At 35.5% G+C, this 24,539-nt stretch overlaps 2 long non-coding RNA genes across 2 annotated transcripts; one reads left to right on the top strand and one right to left on the bottom strand.

The window, feature by feature from the left end:
• The first annotated feature begins 1,701 nt into the window (after nucleotides 1–1,701).
• Nucleotides 1,702–6,717, top strand: LOC145509637 (uncharacterized). The gene is made up of 2 exons (XR_014056255.1): nucleotides 1,702–5,087; nucleotides 5,447–6,717. It is a non-coding gene; the product is annotated as an uncharacterized LOC145509637 (long non-coding RNA).
• On the bottom strand, nucleotides 5,599–23,931 carry LOC145509632 (uncharacterized). Its single transcript, XR_014056252.1, has 5 exons — nucleotides 23,784–23,931; nucleotides 23,419–23,509; nucleotides 22,900–23,028; nucleotides 7,035–7,182; nucleotides 5,599–5,887 (listed from the first exon to the last, which is right to left on the bottom strand). It is a non-coding gene; the product is annotated as an uncharacterized LOC145509632 (long non-coding RNA).
• Nucleotides 23,932–24,539: the final 608 nt, after the last annotated feature.

Here is a 24,539-nt window from a genome sequence, read left to right on the forward strand (position 1 = left end):
AGCATATTTAAAAGCAGAGACATTACTTTGCCAACAAAGGTCCGTCTAGTCAAGGCTATGGTTTTTCCAGTAGTCAAGTATGGATGTGAGAGTTGGACAGTGAAGAAAGCTGAGCGCCGAAAAATTGATGCTTTTGAACTGTGGTGTTGGAGAAGACTCTTGAGAGTCCCTTGGACTGCAAGAAGATCCAACCAGTCCATCTTAAAGGAGATCAGTCCTGGGTGTTCATTGGAAGGACTGAGGTTGAAGCTGAAGCTCCAATACTTTGGCCACCTCGTGCGAAGAGTTGACTCATTGGAAAAGACCCTAATGCTGGGAAGGATTGGGGGCAGGAGGAGAAGGGGACGACATAGGATGAGATGGCTGGATGGCACCACCGACTCGATGGACCCGGGTTTGGGTGGACTCCGGGAGTTGGTGATGGACAGGGAGGCCTGGCGTGCTGCGGTTCATGGGGTCGCAAAGAGTCAGACACGACTGAGTGATACAAAGTGACTTTTGAGTTCTTCCAAATACATATATACTGGAGTAAGCAGTTATTTATGGAAATGGATTAAGGACAAAGATCCAGTTATGTAACAGGGAAAACACTTGAGCTATATAAAACTTTATAAAACTCATAACTGGTATATTGAATTGTTAAACTGAAACTTCAAAACAAGTAAAAGAATATTAGTGGGGCTTCCTTGGTAATCCAGTGGCTAAGACTCCACACTCCCAGTGTGGGGATCGGGGTGGGTTTAATCCCTTGTTAGGGAGCTAGATGCTGCATGCCCAACTAAAGTTTCTGCGTTCCACAGATAAGACCTGGTATAGCCAAATTAAAAACAAAACAGAACACTTTGTTAAATACTAGGAAGAGAGAAATTAGAATAAATAAGAAAACAACTCCCAGTGTGATAATATGGTTTACAGAATATGGTTCTGTTTGGTAGATTTCATATAGAAATCTGCTAACGAGGAGAATTGTGCAGTAGTTTGAGTATTCTTTGTAATGCTCAAAATTCTCCAAGCCAGGCTTCAGCAATACGTGAACCGTGAACTTCCAGATGTTCAAGCTGGTTTTAGAAAATGCAGAGGAACCAGAGACCAAATTGCCAATATCCACTGGATCATCAAAAAAGGAAGAGAGTTCCAGAAAAACATCTATTTCTGCTTTATAGACGATGCCAAAGCCTTTGACTGTGTGGATCACAATAAACTGTGGAAAATTCTGAAAGAGATGGGAATACCAGACTACCTGACCTGCCTCTTGAGAAACCTGTATGCAGGTCAGGAAGCAACAGTTAGAACTGGACGTGGAACAACAGACTGGTTCCAAATAAGAAAAGGAGTACGTCAAGGCTGTATATTGTCACCCTGCTTATTTAACTTATACGCAGAGTACATCATGAGAAACGCTGGGCTGGAGGAAGCACAAGCTGGGATCAAGATTGCTGGGAGAAATATCAACAACCTCATATATGCAGATGACACCACCCTTATGGCAGAAAGCCTAGAGGAACGAAAGAGCCTCTTGATGAAAGTGAAAGAGGAGAGTGAAAAAGTTGGCTTAAAGCTCAACATTCAGAAAACTAAGATCATGGCATCCGGTCCCATCACTTCATGGCAAATAGATGGGGAAACAGTGGAAACAGTGGCTGACTTTATTTTGGGGGGCTCTAAAATCACTGCAGATGGTGACTGCAGCCATGAAATTAAAAGACGCTTACTCCTTGGAAAGAAAGTTATGACCAACCTAAACAACATATTAAAAAGCAGAGACATTACTTTGCCAACAAAGGTCCATCTAGTCAAGGCTATGGTTTTTCCAGTAGTCATGTATGGATGTGAGAGTTGGACTATAAAGAAAGCTGAGTGCCAAAGGATTGATGCTTTTGAACTGTGGTGTTGGAAAAGACTCTTGGGAGTCCCTTTGACTGCAAGGAGATCCAACCAGTCCATTCTAAAGGAAATCAGCCCTGGTTATTCATTGGAAGGACTGATGTTGAAGCTGAAACTCCAATACTTTGGCCACCTGATGTGAAGAGTTGACTCACTGGAAAAGACCCTGATGCTGGGAGATTGAGGGCAGGATGAGAAGGGGACGACAGAGGATGAGATGGTTGGATGGCATCACTGACTCAATGGACATGAGTTTGGGTGAACTCTGGGAGTTGGTGATGGACAGGGAGGCCTGTTTTGCTGCAATCCATGGGGTCGCAAAGATTCGGACTCAACTGAGTGACTTAACTGAACTGACCTAAATTTGGAGAATATATTCAGCTATCTAAAGTTTTGGAGGTACAATCCAAAGGGCCATAGATGATCATTTATATAGTAGAAAACCAAAGGCCAACATTTCACAAATAAACAATAAGGCTTGATTTGACTACTGGTGTTTGCAAGAATGAATATATCAATAGTTAGAAACGTGTATTTGTGATGTAATTAGAAAACAAATTCCCCACACTAAAAAGTGAGAGAAAAGGTAAGGGGTAAGGAGGGGGACTGAGAAAGAGAAATATAGAAAAAAAAAATTACTGGCTTGGCTTCAGTTTATAAACAAAAAGACATTTTTAATAAATCAGTGTTCTAGTCTCTTTCTTCACTGAAACATATCAGAAATATGCTCTTCTGCTGTTAGGAGGGCATGGAATTAGGGAAACTCAGCTATAAAGGTTTAAGAGAAACCAGAAATGGTACACAAAATGAAAAGGAGAAATGGTCACTGAAAATCTGTTTCTGACTCAAAATTTCCAAGATTTTATACATATGAGCCAAAACTATGAATACAGTAGTTTAATACATCCCAGAACAATAAAATAATGTGAAATTTAGACACAGAGGAATAGAGGTAGGTAATGAATGGCAACCCTGTAACACTTGTAAGCAGATAGATCATATGAGATTGCTATAGTATGGGAATCAACTTGGTTACAGTATGAACGTTCAGGGGTCTTTCTTCAATACAGTCATTTTATTTTCCTTGATAAATAATTTACTAGTCTCTCGTAATTTGATAGGTCACTATGAGTAAAGATATATACAGAATTTACATCAATTATGGAAATATTATCCCTCTACTATTTGTAAATGGGATAAGCAGTTTAAAACTATTATTTATTTTCTTGAAAACCTGTAAGTCTGTAAAATGTGATTTTATATAAGAAAAGTCAAAGTCCTCTGTATAATAAATAAATACTGTTGTTACCTCATGGATAATGATTACAATTTTTGTCTCCCAGCTTGGCTTTTTAACTCTCTCTTTAAAATACAGAATTTTGAAATATTTTGGAGTAGATGTCATGTGTATGGTGCTTTGTATTATCAAAAGTATATATAGTTTTTATTAATCAGGTATACAGTACTGCTATTTATTTTTATTGAAAATTTTACAGGCTATTTGTAAAATGTAAGATTTCTGTTACATTTTTTGTGTTTCAGTCAAGGACTGACATTCTTTGCTTGGCATTTATCAATGAAAGTGATTCTGGTAAATGGAAATTTAATAAACATCTGATATAACAATGTTTTTGCTTGTACCTCCTCACATATATCTTATACTTTATTCAACTGAGGATACATTTCTTATTCTTTCCATTTATAACAACAGAAAAATATGGGTAAGAATGAAATTTACTACAGTCTATCAGTGGCCCTGGTTCAGCCTAAGGACTGGTGTCTAATTTACATAGATAATTTATATGAAGAACATGGGATAGGCCTATAAGGAGAATATTTTCTGAAAATATTGTTTGAAGCAAGTATTAATAAAAGGTAGGAGTCAGGGACACACTAGAAGTAGAAAGAAGAGCATGCAGTCCTAACATGGACTCGGGTATTTGTGCCAGGAAGCAAGGTGTTTCTGCATTTCTCTGAAAGGAAGCATGGCTCTGTTAAGTGAGAAACGGAGAGAATGTAGCATAATCTTGTCACCCCATACCTTCACCCGTTTGCACTGGGGAAAGTATTCCCAGGGAAGGGTAACGCTGTTCTTGTGTAGTCCTTGGTGATCACAAAGAGCACAGTAAGGCATAAGGGAAGACAAACTGCCAGCAAAGAAGTAGCGGTGGTAGAACTGAATACCATTCCAGCATTAGGATGTTAGGTTTTATCAGCACCTCTCATGTACCAGACAGTAAACTAGGGACAGGAGATAAGGCAATGAATGTGACATATTGAATTTCTGGTGTCAGAGAGTTTATCTCTCTAGAGGGAAGGGGAGAAGGAATAAACATAAATAAATATGTACATACAATATACATATTACATAGTATTATAGAGTAGTCGAGTGTGTTCCGTGAGAACATAAAAGGGAAAGGAATCTAGATTTAGGAGTTCAAGTATGGCCTGCTGAAGTTATATTGCCAAATGGCTGTAAGTTGAGTATGATTTTTGCCTGGGGAAAGGAAGACTATTGCAGATAGAGCATCTTATATAAAAAATTATGGTAAAATGGAGTGTGGAGAGCTAGAGAAAATCAAAGTCTGACTGGAAAGGTATAGTATAATGTGTTGCTTGTGGAGGAGTAAAAGTAGTTAAAGATGACACAGAGAAGTAGTCAGGTGCGGGATCATAAAATCATACGACCATAATAAAGAGATTGCTATCCAAGGGGAAAGTAGGAACCATTGAATGGTTTTAATACAGAGGGATGATTTGGTTAGAGTCTATATTTTACGAAGACAACTCTGAATGGTGTCTTGAGAATGTTCTGGGAAAAGGCTGCCAGAAGAAACTGGGATGCAGGCTTCTTTAATAATAGCACAACAGCAAAATAATGATGAATGATAGTTCCCATCACGGGAGGAGTCTCGGTGAGTCTGGACCGCTCAAGCACTGGAGCCTTGAGATACTGGATGCCATGATTGGCACCATCAGTGCCGGGAGAAATTCTAAACCACCTACTGCTCCTTTAGGTTGTTCGCTCCAGATTCTCAGTGCTTTCTGCCCATGCTTAAGGCCCGCTTCTTTGCCTTTCCTGTTGACACTGAGGTTGGGGATAGGGCTGAAGAGAAATGAATGGATTCGAGATACAGCAAGTACGTATAAGCTTCCAAGTGGCACAGTAGTATAGAATCTGCATGCCACTGCCAGAGACGAGGGTTCAATCCCTGGACTGGGAAGATCTCCTGGACTAGGAAATGGCAACCCACTCCAGTATTCATGCCTGGAAAATGCCATGGACAAAGTAGCCTCATGGGCTACAGTTCACGGGGTTGCAAAGAGTCAGACAGGATGGAGCAACTGAGTGCATGTGCACACACACACGCACACACACACACACACACACACACAGAAATGCGTATAAAATGAGCATAATGTCCTAATTAGATATTAGGGATGAAGGATCTGGAGAGTGCTGGCGCACTGCCGCTAAGTCATGTCCTACTTTTTTGCAACCCCATAGACTGTAGCCCACCAGGGTCCTCTGTCCATAGAATTTTTCAGGCAAGAATACTAGAGTGGGTTGCCATTTCCTCCCCCAGGTGATCTTCCTGACCCAGGGATTGAAACCACATCCTTGTGTCTCCTGCATTGGCAGGTGGATTCTTTACCACTGCATCACCTTGGAAGTCACAGGGATGAAGGAGAGAAAGAATCAGAGGGAAAGACTTAGGTTTGGCATGGACAACTTGATTTTAGTGTGCTGGGTATAGCAAAATTTAGGAAATATGTATTTGGTTTGGGACATTACAGTTGAACTTCATCATTTTTGTTTACCCACCATCTGAACAGCAATCAGAAGAAAACTCTAAGATTGAAAGGAAATAGAGGAGCAGATATTTTTTCCTTCAGGTTGGTTATCATCTGGATCTCAGGCGTGTGAGCTGAACTCAATGAATTGTATGTTCCACCCAAGCCTCTGAATCCGGAATTCAAGTTTCTCTGACAGTGTTAGATCCTGGAAGAAATGAGATACACAAGAATTGAAATATCTCTCAACACATTTTGAGCTGGATAATTCTTTGTTTTGAGAGTTGTCGTCTTGTGTATTGTAGTTATGTTTAGCAGCTTCCCTGGCCTCTACCCACTAGATGCCAGTAGCATCCCTCCGTTGTGACAACTGAAAGGTCTTCAGATGTTGCCATGGTGGGTAGTGAAATCAACTCTGGGTATTTGTGAGCTTGGCAGAAGCAGTTCTAGTGAAGTGATAATGATTGAGAGGGAAGCTGGATAGCAGTGAGCTGCAAAGGGAGATGGAGGAGAGGGCAGCTTGATGGTTACTGCAGATTGCTTTTCAAAACTCTTGCTGTAAATCAGAGCTGAGGTATGCAATAGTAGCTCTAAGGCAGAAACATGAGCATGCTTACATGCTAATGAGAAGAAGCTAATAGAGAAGGAAAATGATGCAGGAAAGAGGATAATCAGTGCTATATCAACATCCCTGAAAAGATGGGAGATGCCATACACTCATAAGTGTTATTCAACTCATGTCAAAGAAATGGTGCTGATTCAACTGTCTTTTAATGACTGTTGATACAGACGTAAGAAATTGAAGATAATTTATAGTAATTTGACAAAATTTATGTTAGTTGAACCTAATACAAACTTTGGCTTGTATTTTATACCTATATTTTATTTTTCCATTTATTGCTTTTTTGTTGAATATTAAAAAAAAATAGGCCCATGGTGGATTGGCAAGAGAAAAATTTAATGTTTTAAAAGATAGTTTGAGAATTTATGCACTAGAACACAGGTAAAATGATTAGAAAAATACTGCAACCTAAGTCAGAAGAAGGAGGAAAGAATAGTACAAGAAAAAGAAAGTATTATTGGCTTCTATTTATTCTGCCGAGTAGTCCAAATGTTATCTGCTGAAAGTGAGTTGGGAAGTGGCAAGTCAATGGTCTGGGTGAGTGAAGTTTGGAAAAAATTTCATAGGGTACAAGAGAGCACCCTGACCAGAGGGATGTGGAAAATATGTTTGGCTATTGAGGGATCACTGGAGTTCAGTTCAGTTCAGTAGCTGAGTCGTGTCCAACTCTTTGCAACCCCATGGACTGCAGCACGCCAGATCTCCCTGTCCATCACCAACTCCCAGAGCTTACTCAAACTCATGTCCATCATGTCAGTGATGCTATCCAATCATCTCATCCTCTGTCGTCCCTCTCTCCTGCCTTCAATCTTTCCCAGCATCGGGGTCTTTTCCGATGAGTTGGTTTTTCACATCAGGTTCAGATCCATGTATCTCTAGGGCTGCCAATCAAGATACCCAGGAAAATTTTCAGAAATAGAAGTGTACATGGTAATATCACATGTGATCAAATGGGGAATAATAAGACAGCAAATTTTGTGAATAAATTCTAACTTAACATTGATTAATAAAAGGCTAGTAAAGAAGAAAAGAAGTTTTTAAAGGCTATTTCAACATACTTATTTAAATGTATTATATGCCAAGATCAGTGGTAGTTGCTCAAATGTTTTATCAAGCTTTATGAAATAGGCATTTTAGACCCTTATACTGCAAAAACCAAGATTTGAAAGATTAAGTATCCTTGCAGTCATGTAATAAACTAGAAGTAAAACTAGGGCCAGATTCTATATTTCTAATATTCTATTTTGGACTCTTTATCAATATGTATAAAACATTTTAGAAAGACATACAAAATAAAGATATTATAAAGGTAAACAAATATAAAATATACAAATACATAGATATATATATATAATAAAGATGTGACAAATAAAGATATACATAATTTTTAATGAGAGAGAGTCTGGACTGTGAGTTTTCTCAAAATTATTTTTTTCAGGTTGCTCACTTTCCTCAGTGTTTCCAATACAAGACACCTGGGAATCAGTAATAGGGCATTTTGTTCATCCTCTGCTAAGAATTGTTTACAATAGATTTGGCTGACATTTTCCTCTGACCGTTGCATATAATAATGATAATAACACCTTACATCTATATGTTGCTTCACAGTATCCTACTTATTTTCATGTACATTATCTTTTATGAGCCTCATCACAGCCCAGTGAATTTATATACTGATGCTTTGTTTCATTCCTGAGAATCATACACATTGATATTAGTCATGCACACACTTCCCTTATCTATATGGTTGGTTAGCTATGAAAATTTATAATCAGACAGACAGAACAGCACAAGGAAAAGTGAAAGTTATCATTTATTAAATCTGAATTGCTTTGTTCCCTTCTTTTGTTTGGTTAAATCATCAAAAATGTTGTAAGCCTCTTTAGAAATTAGTATTTAAATACATAGTCTTTATACCTAGTCAGAGGTCTTCAGATAATTTACAGAATAGTGACTGAGTGAATATTTAAAATCTGACAGCCATTTTCAAGGTATTTCCTGTAATTTGAAACATTATTTTAATACAATTGTAAAAATATAAAAAATATATTTAAAATTTTGTTTCTCATACATTCTGTAGGAAATCCATATTTATCCCCCAAATTTTAAATAGTGTGCTATTGCTATTAATTAAAAAATTGCTTTTCAAGATCAGTTACAGTATACAGTGATCTCTAATTTGCATTAAAAAGAAATGGAATAGTATATTATAACTCTAATGTCATTCTAAATATATTCTTTCTTTAAAATTCAGAAAACTATGCCAACTTGAGTAATAATTAACAAAATATAGGTTGGATTTTTTGCTATTTAAACACTTATTTTTGCCTGGAGATAACTTTTTAGTTTTTCTTTTCCCTTTATTTGTTCAGGTTTATACCAACAGTAAACAGAAAAAAATTGAATTTATTTTTTGTCTCATATTTTGGGGGAAAATACATTTGTGCAGAAACCACCTAACAGAATCAATCTCAGTGTTCTCTTCATTTATTTATTATTGTATGGTCTCAGAGTATTTTTATGAAATTTGAAACATGAATAAATGGCAAATAACGGAATGAGAGATACTGATTTATTATCTATATATCTCTTTCTACTTTGTGACCCTGAAAATTGTTAAATGTACTCTTAAGCTGTGTTAGAAAGTTACAGTCTCTCTACAGAATAATATTAATAAACACTATTTGAAAAACAAAACTATCTACCCATTCTAAATTAATTCTTAATTATTAAATTATTTAGATACCACTGCAGTTTAATTTCCAAAATATTATATCATAAAATTAGCCCTAGTGAACTGGAGATAAGCCATAAAAATATTAAATATAATTGAATATCCATGAAAAATAGTTGGTATTTATAAACATTATGTTTCTTTGGGTGAATAGGCAGAAAATGTACATTATCTTGCCATTTTTAATTTATTACTTGTATGGAAAATGTTAACTAAATTTTAATCACTAGTAAAACTGAAAAGCTTTTGATAATTTCTTAGGATCCTGCTAATTGATTTGACCTGTACTAAAAGATGTTTTAACTGAAAACTGAAGCAATACAACTTAATATCTGACCCTCAGAATTTGATAGAATAGAGATCATAGGTGTCCAGAGGCATGAATAATGCTCCTAATGTAAATAACCAAGTAACAGATTACATCATAAATTGTCTTAGTATACGCTGAATTCTTTCTTTCTACCCAGATTTGTATTTATCATAGAAAATGATAATTCAGAATAAAAAAATCCATATTTAATTTCAGATATACTCAGTGTTTGTCATGAGATATTCTCTCTACATTCTTTTAAATTAATAGAGATTTTAAACAGTTAATGAAAAGAGATGACTTTGCAAACTTATAATTACCTAAATTATATTTTTTATTTTTCCTTTGAAAATAAATTTTGAATTCATTTAGATATTTTAAACAACTTATCCTCTATCTTTGACCAAATGGCCCAAACCTGATATCCATAAACAGACACTTACTGTCTGTCAGTAAACTGCATAAAGAGCGATGAAGAGGACTCTGTGAAAGATGGAACATTTTTAAGTGATAACAAGATAAAATTATTATTTCTTTGTGGATAATGTGTACAAAATATACCACTGTGAATATTTTGGAAATATACAGATAAAAAAAATTAGCTACCACCTTATGTTCCTATTCCTTTTATTTAGATTTTTTGCAAAGGAGCAGTCCTCAACTTTTTTTAAAAAAAAATATGAGTTCTTTAAGCATCTGGTTAATGTGAAGATTTCAACAATGCATCTTTTATTTGGGGGGTAAAATTGATTGCATTGCTGTTCTGTTACTTACTGGTTTAACTGTAAAAGAGCAGATGTTTGACTCATTTTTGAATTATTTTAATAGCTTTCATTAGGTCTTTATCTGTAGTTTGTCAATGTGAGTCTGCAGATATATTCAGCCGTCTGTTCTTTGGACCTGTGCTTCATGTGACTTACAGGAGTGTATTAATTTTATTGAATCAGCCATTAATTCAATCACAAGTTTGTTTGCCCTGCGGGTGTTTCAAAAAAGACAGACGCTGTCAGTAAAAAAAAAAAAAAAAAAAAAACACTCTCTTGCTAAATACATCTATTTTTAAAAGTTATTTTTTTCTATTTATTTGAAAGTCAAAGATTTTGGGAATTATTTTTAATTTTTAGCTTTCAAAGTTCATTATTTCAGAGCTTCTATGACCCATAGTCAGAAACATCTATAGATAGTCATTTTAAGATTTGCTTTTTTGGGCAAAAAGAAGTAATATAACTGCATCTGTGTTATCACTTTCACTCTTGTTTCTGAAGTGATACACTGTGAAACCTTTATGGATAACTATGGATTTCTGACTAGAAAAATTTAAATGTATTAAATGTGATATTTATCATAAAGGCAGTTTTCTCAAGATCTCAGTTCCATAGATTAGTAAAGGAGCCATCATCAGAAACAGCCTCAAGTCTCCTCAGCAATTGGGCTGCTGCCTAGAACTAGGTAAAATTAATCCACTCCTTCAGAAACTAACTTCCAACAGTGTTTGATAATAAACTTTGGTCAGACCTTTTTCCTGTGTCACCCGGATATCTTAATATCTCAGTGTTCTCCAGCTTTCTGAGGTCACTCTTTACTTTTAGCATTGTAATTCGATTCCTTGAATCCCCAGCCACATGCTATAAATCTTTAATATTTCAGTGAGTTTCCAAAGGACCCACCTCATCCTGCTGCCTACATTTATTTGCTCTGCCCCTTTAAGTGATTATTTTGAGTATTTCTACAGACAAACCAGCCTAAACACACTTTGCATTCTTCATTTCCCCAAAGCTTCACTAACACAAAGCTATTTTTAGTGGACTGTTACTGAAGGTTGGTTTGGGAGTAACAAAAGAGGAAGAGGATTACACACAATAACATAAAATGGAATATTAAATCTCACGGCCCTAGAATGCCATCAGACATTCCTGGCCATGGAGATTTCTGCTCTTAGGCTCTCATTTTGATTTCCTTTTCTTGAACTTCTTTATATCATTCTCTCCAGAAATCTCTCTTCCTAGCTCTACAATTGCATTTTTTATACCTAACTGTCTCCTTTACTTCACCCATCCTGAGTTCATTACATATTTTTATATTGTCCTAAAATTATGAAGTTTCTCAGCTAAACAAATGACTATTTATTTTAGGTCCTCACCCATCAGCATGAATGAGAAAATAGCAGAAACTTTGATATTCTTTTCTTTCATTTATCAAATTTTTAAGCTATGATTCCTCATTCCAGTCTCTATAAATGACTGGTTTCTTTTCTTTCCATCCAGAGGAAGTCCTTGCAGTTTTACAACATGGTACTTTCAGTGAGTTGCACAGGTTTTAGCATTGGGCAAATAAGCTGTGTGGCTTTGAGAAATTTATTTTATATCTCTGAACCTCTGTTTCCTTCTCAGCATAACTCAGCACAACAAGCAAAGTATATAACTTTCAAGATTATTGAGTAACTAAAATGATTGAATGTAATGTAAAATCAACAGTGTGACCACCTCTCCTTAGCAGAAGTGTCATTTTAATAATTAGAAATACTATTTTCCCCCTAGACATTGCATTACTAATCTTTCAAATACTCAGAGTGTCCTCATTCACAGTATTAGAAATCACTGATCCAGCCCAATCCATAGCCTGAAAAGTCACCTGTGTCAGCTTTAATTCTTGCTTCTTTGACTTCTTGGAGCCAGTTGTGGTCTGTGCATGAAAATTCCTCTCCAATTTGGAGATTTTAAATTCTTCTGGAAGAATTTGACCTTTTGAATTTCTCTTTTCTACAAATAACTTCCATTTCCTTCCTCTTTCTTTTCTCTTTATTACAGTTGAATTCCTATGTATATCTCATTGGCTTGGTGATTTTTAATCACTGTCAGATGTAAACTTTGGATTAATTAATCCCACCAGATGGCATCTTAAGATTCTTAAGTAATATATTTAAGGCTTTACTCCTGCTCATAATACGATCGTAGTAATAATATTTAGTGCTAGGTCTCAGTTGTCCCCTGTCCCCTGACTCAGGTTTAAGGATTGAATGGCTATAATTATTTCCATTTGCTTCTGAGCAAAACCTGGTTAGCACACGTTGCCTTACTTTATACTCGCATGGTATAGTTTTGCCAGTTCTATGCTAATTGTTCCCAATTTCCCATATTTAAAAATTAAGTATAATTTAAGGGCTCATATAAGCTTATTTCTTTTTTTGAAAAAATGGAAGCATATGATTAATATATCCTTGGATTATTATTTTATCAAATAAATCGGTAAGCATAGCCAGTTTTTAAGAGGTAACCATTAAAACTTAGTCACAAATCCAGAAATGTCTGAGTAACTTAGAAATTATGTTGAGAACAGGCAGCTGCACCTGGCCATTCCGACAGGGGAGAGTTGCCCTCTGGGTACAGGGACACCAACCTATGTCTGTGCCATTGGTTCAAGAGGATGAACTTATTAGGACCCCTTGGTGTCAATCACGAGAGCCAGTTGTGCATGAGTGAGTGCTCAGTCACTCAGTTGTTTCCAGCTCTTTGCTACCCCATGGACTGTAGCCTGCCAGCTCCTCTGTCCATGAGATTTTCCAGGTAAGAATACTGGAGTGGGTTGCCAGTTTACTCCCCTCCAGGGCATCTTCCCTACCCAGCAATGGAGCCTGTGTTTTTTGCGTCATGCACTGGCGGGCACATTCTTTACCACCTCACCAGCTGGAAAGCCCAGTTGTACATACTGCTTTCCAACTCTGAGCTCAATAATATCACATATTCCTAGCTTGAAATTGGCCATAATGGTAATTTGAAATTGGCAAGAGCTACAGATCAGGTTTGTTTGTTTTTAATATCCCAGGTATCTAGTTGTTGTATCTTTAATCAGCGTACCACTGACTTTAAGAGGTTAGCAAATGAGATTTCTAAGGTTCATTTCATCTCTGCTTTTAGATCATGTCTACAATAACTTTTCTGGTCCCTGCTGATGACAACTGAGAAACTCCAGAGAGGTATATAAATGAGAAATTTCCAAACTTGTCTAATGCATTTTCAGAAGGTGGTAAACCAGATAGCATACCTCTGCATATCCTAACATCCCCTGGTTATTAAAATGCTCATGGTTATAGTTTGGTTGGAAAGGAAGTTACCGCATACATATGATAGATAAAATTAGTTAAAGTTGGTGAAATTTGTCAACATTAGCACAGATCAGAAAGATGAAAAGGTCACTGTAAAAAAAAGATTCCTTATTTTCTATGCTTTGACTATTAGCAGTGAGAAAAATTGATGTGATTCTTTGTGGTTATAAACTTAATTCCCAGAAACCCTTGAGTTTTTGACTCTGGTTTCCAAATGGTAGCAGTAATTCACAGTTCTGAATCTACCTGCAGTGAGAATGGCTACCTTTCATAGTTAATTGTGCTTAACAGGACCCAGCAGAGACCTGTGGACAACACAGGCAAACGGATAAATTGAGACTGCTTCAAATGAATACTATTCTGATATTTACCCAGCATCTTTTCAGATGGAGAAAGTGTGGGCAAAAGGGGCATTGAGAACAATTCCAGTGTTCATGCTCCATGCATCAAAACAAAAGCCTTGTTTTTTACAAGTTTAACCAGATCTGCCCTTCAGAGAATTAAGTTAATTGGAAGGTGAGTTAGTGACTGTTTTTACTTGGGTGTGCTTCAAGGAGTCTCACATTCTTGACCCAATGTGTTTTTATCAAAAAATAAATAAATAAATCCTTCCCATCTACTCAATACAGTCTTCCTGAGATGAATCACATTTCCCCTTTTTCCATCACTTTTATTTTCAGAGATATTTTATTATTTTGCATAATTTTGAAAGGAACAGGTTTTAGAAAGAGATTTTCTAGATCTTCATTTCAGCTTTATTGATTACTTGCCTGGTGACTTTTGAAAACTCTTGAGACTTTTATTGAGCCTCAGTTTGCCATGTGTACAAACTGGGGATCATAAAAACTTACAACATAAGCTTTAGGCAGATCTAATTATATGGTTATTAAACAACTGAACTTGTACAATGCTTAGCATATAGTAGGCATATACTTCAAAGTATAACAGTTACAGATTGGTGTCTATGTCACCTGCCCTGTGTTTCATCTGGTTCTGATTATCACTGTATTTTTCTGTGCCTCAGCTCTGCCTTCTCCTCATTCCTGCCGTGACCTCTGTGCTATCTCTAGGGAAACCAAGCTAGATCCGTTCAGTTCAGTTCAGTGACTCAGTCGTGTCAGACTCTTTGCGACCCCGTGGACTGCAGCATGCCAGGCCTCCCTGTCCATCACCAACTCCCTGAGCTTATTCAAACTCATGTCCATAGAGTCGGTGATGCCATCCAACCATCTCATCCTCTGTCATCCCCTTCTCCTCCCACCTTCAATCTTTTCCAGCATCAGGGTCTTTTCCAATGAGTTGGTTCTTCGCATCAGGTGGCCAAAGCATTGGAGTTTTAGCTTCAGCATCAAGCTATATATACACTGCAAAAGCATCCCCCAACCCCCAAGTCATTTTCTTCTATCACTTCTCTTCTCAATGGTTTTCTATTCATTCAGGAATCGTTTTTAAGAACCTTTGATATTCACAGATAATCTCCTTCCTTATAAGTCTTCCATTCTAGCCAGACTTGTGTAGTAACTTTTCCATTTCCTATTCACTCACTATTGCTCCCTCCTAATTATTTATCTAATCCTTATTATCCTTAAGAGTGTAACTCAAGTCTTATTTTTGGAGAATTTTTCTTGAAGATAATTTTTGTTTATTTATTTTGCTTCAAGGCTGATAAACCTTTGTCTACATAGACTATTTAGCACCTTCATTGATTTGCTTATATTAGTACAATCTCCAGAAAATTACTCCTACTAAACTAAATTCTTTGAAGGACAGATCTTATCTTTATTTTATGAGCTCTCCCATTACTTACTACAATGTCCTGTAATGTCATTTTAATTATCAGGAATGGTACCTAATGTAAAAATTGGACATGCTTATTTTTTATTGAACACTTTACCCTGAAATCCCCAAACATACATAAAAAAATAAAAGCTAATACCTGAGCACCCCTATTTCTACCACCAAGTCTCTACAATTGTTGGACATTCTTATTTTTATAACTAATGATCAAATTTTCCTTTTTTGCCATGACTAGTTTTTGAAAGGTTTTAAATTGAAGTATCCCATTTGAGGACATTATCCTTTATTAGAAAATGGTTAATTTTGCTTCATAAATATTTTCACACTCTCCAAGCTTCAGAACACATGAAATGAATGTTTAATTACTATAAATCTACCTATGGTAATTTTATTGTCTAAATGTGGATCTACAAATTATCTACTGTTATGCCCAATAAAAATTTACTTTTTACTTCTATAGTAGTGTATTGATAAATTATTGCCTTTTGTGTTTGTGATATTTTAAAACTATTTTTAAAAGTAAGTATGATATCTTACTTGTAAAAAATGTTTTATCCCACTGAAATCACATATGATCCTAATAGATTTGTTTAGTACAAACTGGTAAATTATAGACCTATATACTAAAATGAAGATATATAAGATTAAATACTGGTTGTGCTTGATTTTTGTGTGTGTGTGTGATTTTGAGAAGAATAGATTAATCCAAAGTAAATTTTGTTTATACAAGTACTGCTATTCTTAGATACTCTAACAAAGAATTACCTTGATCAAGTTAAGAGTGAAGATTGACCAAGAGGTTTTACCTCAAAAACTGTTTGCCTATTTATGAACTTTCTGGGTTACTCAGAATTAGCTTTACATTTACCTCATGTGTAGTTAGATTATAATCTCTTTAAGGACAGATACTGTGTCTCATTCACAATCCTTAGTGTATTTTATAATACATGGCTATAAGTAAAAATATGACTGTTGGGTGAATATTAGGAAGAAAATAGGACTCTTTAGTCTTGCATTTGCCCTTATGGCAAATGTTTATTGAATCTTCAGTTTGCCAAGTACTAGGCTACATTGGGTTTGGGTATAGCTGTGCAGTACACATGAGAAAATTGTCTTTGCTCTTGCAACAGATTGTAGAGTTTTTTGAGAAATACTTTCTAACTATCTATGCCTAGAAGAAAGTGAATTTTTTTTTTTTACTTGTTAAAATCCCTCAATACAAACCAAGGAAAACAAACTGTTCAAAGGAAGTATATTTAAGACTTTTTCCTATAGCAAGGAAATTTTACTGTTATTTGTGAAAGATGTCCTTTTCATTATAGGGGACTGGAATGCAAAAGTAGAAGTCAAAAAACACCTGGAGTAACAGGCAAATTTGGCCTTGGAGTACAGAATGAAGTAGGGCAAAGTCTAACAGAGTTTTGCCAAGAGAACGCACTGGTCATAGCAAGCTCCCTCATCCAACAACACAAGAGAAGACTCTACACATGGACATCACCAGATGGTCAACTCTGAAATCAGATTGATTATATTCTTTGCAGCCAAAGATGGAGAAACTCTATACAGTCAGCAAAAACAAGACTAGGAGTTGACTGTGGCTCAGATCATGAACTCCTTATTGCCAAATTCAGACTTAAATTGAAGAGAGTAGGGGAAACCACTAGACCATTCACGCAAGACCTAAATCAAATCCCTTATGATTATACAATGGAAGTGGGAAATAGATTCAAGGGACTAGATCTGATAGACAGATTGTTTGATGAACTATGGACGGAGATTCATGACATTGTACATGAGGCAGGGATCAAGACCATCCTCAAGAAAAAGAAATGCAAAAAGACAAAATGGTTGTGTGAGGAGGCCTTACAAATAGCTGTGAAAAGAAGAGAAGCAAAAGGCAAAGGAGAAAAGGAAAGATATACTCATTTGAATGCAGAGTTTAAAAATTGCAAGGAGAGATAAAGCCTTCCTCAGTGATCAATGCAAAGAAATAGAGGAAAACAGTAGAATGGGAAAGACTAGAGATCTCTTAGAGAAAATTAGAGATACCAAGGGAACATTTCATGCAAAGATGGGCTCAGTGAAGGACAGAACAGAAGCAGAAGATATTGGCATCCAGTCCCATCACTTCAGGCAAATAGATGGGGAAACACTGGAAACAGTAACAGACTTTTTTTTCTTGGGCTCCAAAATCACTGCAGATGGTGATGCAGCCATGAAATTAAAAGATGCTTGCTCCTTGGAAGAAAAGCTATGACCAACCTAGACAGCATATTAAAAAGCAGAGACACTACTTTGCCAACAAAGGTCCGTCTAGTCAAAGCTGTGGTTTTTCCAGTAGTCATGTATGGATGTGGATGTGAGAGTTGGACTATAAGGAAAGCTGAGAGCTGAAGAATTGATGCTTTTGAACTGTGGTGTTGGAGAAGACTCTTGAGAGTCCTTTGGACAGCAAGGAGATCCAACCAGTCCATCCTAAAGGAAATCAGTTCTATATATTCATTGGAAGACTGATGCTGAAGCTGAAACTCCAATATTTTGGCCACCTGATGCAAAGAACTGACTCATTTGAAAAGACCCTGATGCTGGGAAAGATTGAAGGCAGGAGGTGAAGGGGACAACAGAGGATGAGATGGTTGGATGGCATCACTGACTCAATGGACATGAGTTTAAGTAAACTCCGGGAGTTGGCGATGAACAGGGAGGCCTGGCATGCTGCAGTCCGTGGGGTCACATAGAGTCAGACACGACTGAGCGACTGAACCGGACTAGATTCATATAGAATTCAGCATTTTGTTTTACATTAGTATAATTGAACACCTAAATTAAGCAAATTTGTATGTTGAATGAGTGAAGTTTGCAAGTGGCAAAAGCTGAAGTTTCTATTTTCAGGTATAACTATAGACTTTCTATAGGTCAATTCAAGTAGAGATTTTTTATGTTTTTTGTAGTAAACACAAAACAGGTTCTTTCTGAGGCAAGTAAATGTTTAAAGTTCAGTTAAAAAGTATATCTATTTATATTTTCTTTCTACACATATCCAAGTCATCCATCATGTTTAAGGTTGTATTCTCCTATAAGTAATACATTATTTTTTGAATAGCAGTATAAATGAAATACCTCTTAATAGTCAATACTTTTTAGCAACATCAGTGAAAATCATGACTTGCAGAAAATTGTCAGGATTACTAAAGAACTTTAACTGTTGTTATTTCTACCTTATGGTTTTATGCATAATATAACACTCTATTATTAATTTATATCAAATGATCCATATTTATTTTAGTGGATATTTTAAAATACTGTAATAGTCAATTTGTGTTGCTTGTATTTATAAAAAGTTGTTTGTATGGTTTCATAGTTTTTAAAAATCATTGCTTTGTGAATATATCTTTTAGAGACCATTTCATGATATTCACATTTTCATTCATTTTACTTTCTCAAAGTAGGCATTAGCAAAAAGAATGTTTTATTTTAAAATGAATCAGACAGTCCCTTTAGATATTGATTCTTCAGAAAGAATACAAGACCTGTGTAAACAAAGAATGATTTTCAGAAAAATATACACAAGTCCAGTAAGCCAGTAACAACTTAGGGCAAACACAAGTTACACCTGCACTTTTTCTATGGACATATGTCTATTGAGCACCTAAAATGTGGCTAGTCTAAATATGTGGCAAGTATAAGACAGACAGAGGATTTCAAAAGTTAGAATGGAGTAAATAATGTACAATATCACAATAATAAATTTTACATTGATTGCATGTTGAAATGATAATCTTTTGAATATGTTGAATTAAGTATTTTATTCTTAAAGTTAATTTCACTTGTTTTTTAGTGTATATATATATATATACACACACACTAGAAAGTCTAAAGTTACATACGTGACTTGCACTTTATTTCTATTGAACAGTGCTAAGTTAGTTCATCACCTGCTGGTGCCTTACATGTGTTTTACTCACGGATGCATTAGATGAGTAGTGTCATTATTCACTAACCGATGAAATGTCAAAGACCTTTCCACTTTCTTGTTGACTGTAAGGGGATGTCGAGGCAATGAATTATTCATCTGTAGGACTGAAGAAGCATTTAGTAGTTTCCAAGAGGAGTGTTGAGCCAAGGGCAGTTTTAGGTAGACAGGCTTCTGATAGGTTTCAATCTGAGCATGTATCACTTTTTTCCTCCTATCACTTAACTCTATATTTATTCTTAGAAGCAGCCATTACTTTCCCATACTCATGGGAAGAGCTGTGTTGACTAGATTATGCTAAAATTGTCATTGTTTTTATTCTGATTCATTTTTACCACATTTATTAATATATATCTGACACATGACATTGTGTAAGTTTAAGGTGTCTAAATGATGATTCAATATATGTATAAACTTTGAAGTAATTATCACAATAAGATTAGTTAACACATCCATTACCTCATATAGTTACAATTTTTGTATATGTGTGAGTATGTGTGTGATGAGAAGTTTTACTATCTACTCTCCTAGCAGTTTTCAAATATACAATACAGTCGCCTTAACTATAGCCACTATGATGTACTTTACGTAGTTAAAACTTATTTATCTTAGAACCTGAAGTTTATACCCTTTGACCACCTTCACCCTCCCCAACCCACTGCTGGTAATCACCAATGTACTTTCTGTTTCTCTAAGTTTAGTTTTTTGTTGTTTAAATTTAATATATGAGACCATATCATAACTGCCTTTCTCTTTCTGACTTATTTCTACAGCATAATGCTATCAAGATTCATCTATGTTGTTACAAATAGGCAGCTTTTCCTTCCTTTTTATGGCTGAATAATACTCCCTTGTGTAGGACAAAGATATTTTCTTTATCCATTCATCCTTTAGTGGAAACTTAGGTTGTTTCAATGTCTTGGCTATTGTTAATGATGCTACAGGGGTAAATAAATAAACACAGGGGTGCTGATATTTCTACAAGATCATGATTTTATTTCATTTAGATATATACCTAGAAGTGTAATTGCTGGATCATACGGTGGTTCTATTTTAAATTTTTGAGGAACCTCTATCCTGCTTTCCATAGTGGCTGTACAAATTTACCTTCCCACCAAAAGTGAACAAAGATTCTATTTTCTTTGCATCTTCAATAACATTTGTTATCTCTTATTTTTAATAACAGTCATTCTACAAGTGCGAGGTAATATTTCATTGTGGTTTTGATTTACATTTCCCTGATAATTAGTGATGTTGAACAGCGTGTCATGTACCTGTTGGCCTTTGGATAAATGTCTACTGTTCTTTGCCCATTTCCTTATATCATGTACAAAAATTAACTCAAATGTATTACATACTGAAATGTAAGACCTGAAACTATAAAACTCCCAGAGGAAAATGCAGGGGAAATTATACTTTACATTGGTCTGAGCTGTATATTACCAAGATGTATTTTTGGCTATGACATCAAAAACACAAGCAACAAATGAAGAAAATGAGCAAATGGTACCACATCAACTAAAAAGCTTTTGCACAGCAAAATGAACAGTCAACAAAATAAAAAAGCAACCTATGGAATGGGAGAAAATATTTACAAACCAAGTATCTGATAAGGAGTTAATATCCAAGATATACAAGGAATTCGTACAACTCAGTAGCAAAAACAATCCAATCTGATTCACTTTTACACAATATTCTCAATATTAATGGGTTTTGTTTGTAATTATTACTTTTTAATGCTGTTACCCTTCCAATCAATGTAATACTCTGCCCAAGAGAACTAAAATATTTTTCATCACAGAAAAAATTAAATGAATGGCTAATGAGACTGACATTTGTAGAAATGAAACTGACAACAAAATCATGGGTAATTATCCAGGCCAGTTTGGTGGGAGAAATTTATTAAAATGCTAACAAGATTAACAAGAGATGTGTGGAAAGCCTGAGTGCTCTCTGTCAGGCACAGATGCTGATGTGTGCTGACCACAACTGCCAGGATTAACTCGTTTGGCTATTTCAGTCCTTCATTAGGATGCTGGTAAGATAAGTTTAAAAAATTGATGCAAACTATGCCTTTAATGGCACTATTCTGATGTTGTAGTTTCTCTAACTCAAAATTTGCTTATTTAAGGTAAGTCCAACACCAAAATAAGAACTCAATTTAAAGAAAATATCAATCAGTATGTCTGTATACAAACTAAACAACTATTGATTTTACTTTCTACATCACTTTTTAGCAATATATTTATATATTGAATTTGAATGTATATATATATCAGTTTAATTGCATGGATGATAAAATAGTCCTTCAGAATTTATTTCATCACCTTGATAAATAGGCTTTTATTAAGACCATCCATATGCTGTTCACTAGGCTGGTCTCTGTGGAGAACACAAGGATCATTCTTCACCTTACAGCCCTCACACTCTAGCTTTGGCTTTTGGTCTGTATCAGTGAGGATGGCTGTGTAGACCTAGAGAATGAATGAATGCTTACTTATGTAAAGGTGTCTGTGTCAGTGAGGATGGCTGTATAGACCTAGAGAATGAATGAATGCTTACTTACATAAAAGTGCAGCCATCTCTCTCTCACTTGACATAAAGAACAGAGGTAACCGGGAAAACAGAAAGCCGTAGAGAATTCTCAGTCTCCAAACCACTCACTTTTATCTTTTCCATGTCTTGTTTTTTCCTAAAAGATTTTTTTTTAATTTGTAAAATAAACTGATTTAGATTACACTTCATTAGGCTGTGGTGGTGTGGAATAAGTTTTATTTATTATTTGTCCCTGGCATCCGATATAGATCTTAGTTGCATTATGTACATCAGAAAAACTGCCTCTGATTGCAGAGGATGTGGGTGGGATAAGGACGTTTGAAAAAAGGCAAACATAATTTTCCAATTGGCTTATAGAAAAACCTCCCTATATTTTTATTTTGTTTCTTTGAGCCTCTCATAGAATACTGTACATAGAACAAATGTAAATGAAATAGGGCCCTGCTTTTTAGGTGATAAAATAATCAAAGTTGATCATATTAATATAATATTGATGATTTATGGCTCTGGTGTGTTGGTGAAGAAAAATTACATTTATTATTCTAGTTTTCTTCTTTATTTCTTTAAGGCCATTTCATTTAGGGATACACGTTTATATGTGTGTGTGTGTTGTATGATATATATATGGTATATATATATATATGTACAATAAATGTATTCAGGGATGTATAAGGTATATGAGAAAGTGTCTATATATTATATATATGGGAATAAAAAATATACAGGAAAGCTACTACCTTATTTTTCCTGAATAAATCTATGTTATTAAATTGCCTGAGCAAGTCAATATCCCTTTTTCCTCCTAAACAGTTCTTCCAAACTGTGCTGAAATTTGCCCTGAGGATAAGCTAAAAACTTAATATGTTTTGTAACCTTGTCAGCTATGGCCATTATTTCTTTTCCAGCCATATCTTTTGTCTGTATTCCTCATCTCCACACCAACCCTCTTGTAAGTACCATGTTCCCCTATTTTGGAGCCTTTTCAGCCGTTGTTTCAGCGCTAACTCCTACTCATCTTCTGTCCAAGAGTTGTGATCACTTTGCTTGAGAACCCTGCCTTGATATCTTGATTTTTAATAGGTGCCCATGTTATGCTTCTCATACCTACCCTTACCATAGTACCTACCATATTGTTCATTCCTTTGTCATTCACAATAGCCCTTTCTCTTTGATTGTAGGGACCACATCTTCCACCATATACTCAGAGTGGGCAAGTAGGCTCTTTCTGATTCAGCATTAAATAATTGAGAAGTAACTGAATGACAACAAATAAAAAAAAATGTTAATGGATGAAGAAGAATGAAGCCAAAATGATTAAAATTCCTTGTGAACACTGTAGAAACTGACTAGATTATTTAAAATTTCTCCTTTCATTCTGTATGTCTCTAGAGTAGCATTATATTCTGTTTCTATCTATTTTCTTGGCAGCAATTCCCACATGTTAATTTATTTGCATCCTAAACCATAACTTTTATTACAGAAAGTCACTCTGAGTTGTAGATCTTTCCCTTGTTTATGAAAGTACCATTTTTTTTCCTTTGGGGAAATGAGTAATTGTCTCAGCTACAAAAAAAAAAAAAAGAAAATATTTATCTTCCATGCGGCATTAGGCTCATCACTCTAGTTTAAAGAAGTTTCCACTTACGGTTATAGCACCAGATGTTAAAATTGCTTCATTGTCTAACCACCCAAAACAAAAGCAGATTTTGTTGACCTCAGTCTTTGAAAGTTTCTCTCTTTGGGGGAAAAAAAAATTATATCACAAGTCACACTCACAAATCACCAAATTTATGGAATAATTGAAAACTGAGCTGTAGTTATTTATGTTCTTGTACCATTAAAATATAAAATAATATAAATGCATGATTTTATATCTATATAAGTACAGTTTATTTATGCTATTACTTTTAAATGTTTCAGGTATCTGAGATGGCATAAGTCTGAAGTCATGCCATATAGAGATTATCCTTTAGAGAAATATATCAAAGGAAACATCCTGCTTTGAGTTACCTTTGGAGGGCTGATTCCATGCAGGTAGTCTGTAGAGAAAAAAACCCACATCTTCAATTAAGATCACAAGCTAATGGTGCCAATTCCAAATGCTATCTGCACTAAGTTGAATAATGTCCTCTCAAAATTCCTGTCCACCTGAAACCTCAGAAGCTGACCTCATTTGGAAACAAGGTCTTTGGACATGTAACCAAGTAAATGAGGTCATAATGAATTAGGGAAAGCCCTAATCCAATGACTGATGTCTTTATAAGAAGAGAGAAATATGAGCACAGGGATGTACAGAGGGGCAGGGAAGACGGATGTGAAGATAGAGGTAGAGTTGGAGTGATATAACTGTAAGCTAAGGAACACCAAAGGTTAAAGGGCAGGAGCTAGGAAACAGGCAGGAAAAGATCCTTTTCTTGATCTTTTAGAGAGAGAGTGACACTCCTGACATTTCAACTTCAGACTTATAGCCTCCCGAGTTGTGAGAAAATAAATTTCTGTTACTTTGTCATACAGTCTAATTTAAAGCCATTGTACTTTCTTATGGCAGGCTTAAGGAACAAATACACTACCCTAAAATAATAGTTCAAATGTAGAACTACTTCGTGAGGGTTCCTTAGGCAAGCAGAAGACAGACTGAAGTGGAGCTAAGTGAGGACTGTCTGAGAACTAATGCCCTAAAATATCACTGAGAAAGATAAAGTGAGAGTGCTCAAGGTCTGCGGCAGGTGAAATCAAATTAAGGACAAGTAATTCCTGGTACTCTGT

This window comes from Giraffa tippelskirchi, chromosome 6 (assembly GCF_054371585.1).
Source record: "Giraffa tippelskirchi isolate mGirTip1 chromosome 6, T2T-mGirTip1v1.2.pri, whole genome shotgun sequence".
NCBI classification, from domain to species: Eukaryota; Metazoa; Chordata; class Mammalia; order Artiodactyla; family Giraffidae; genus Giraffa; species Giraffa tippelskirchi.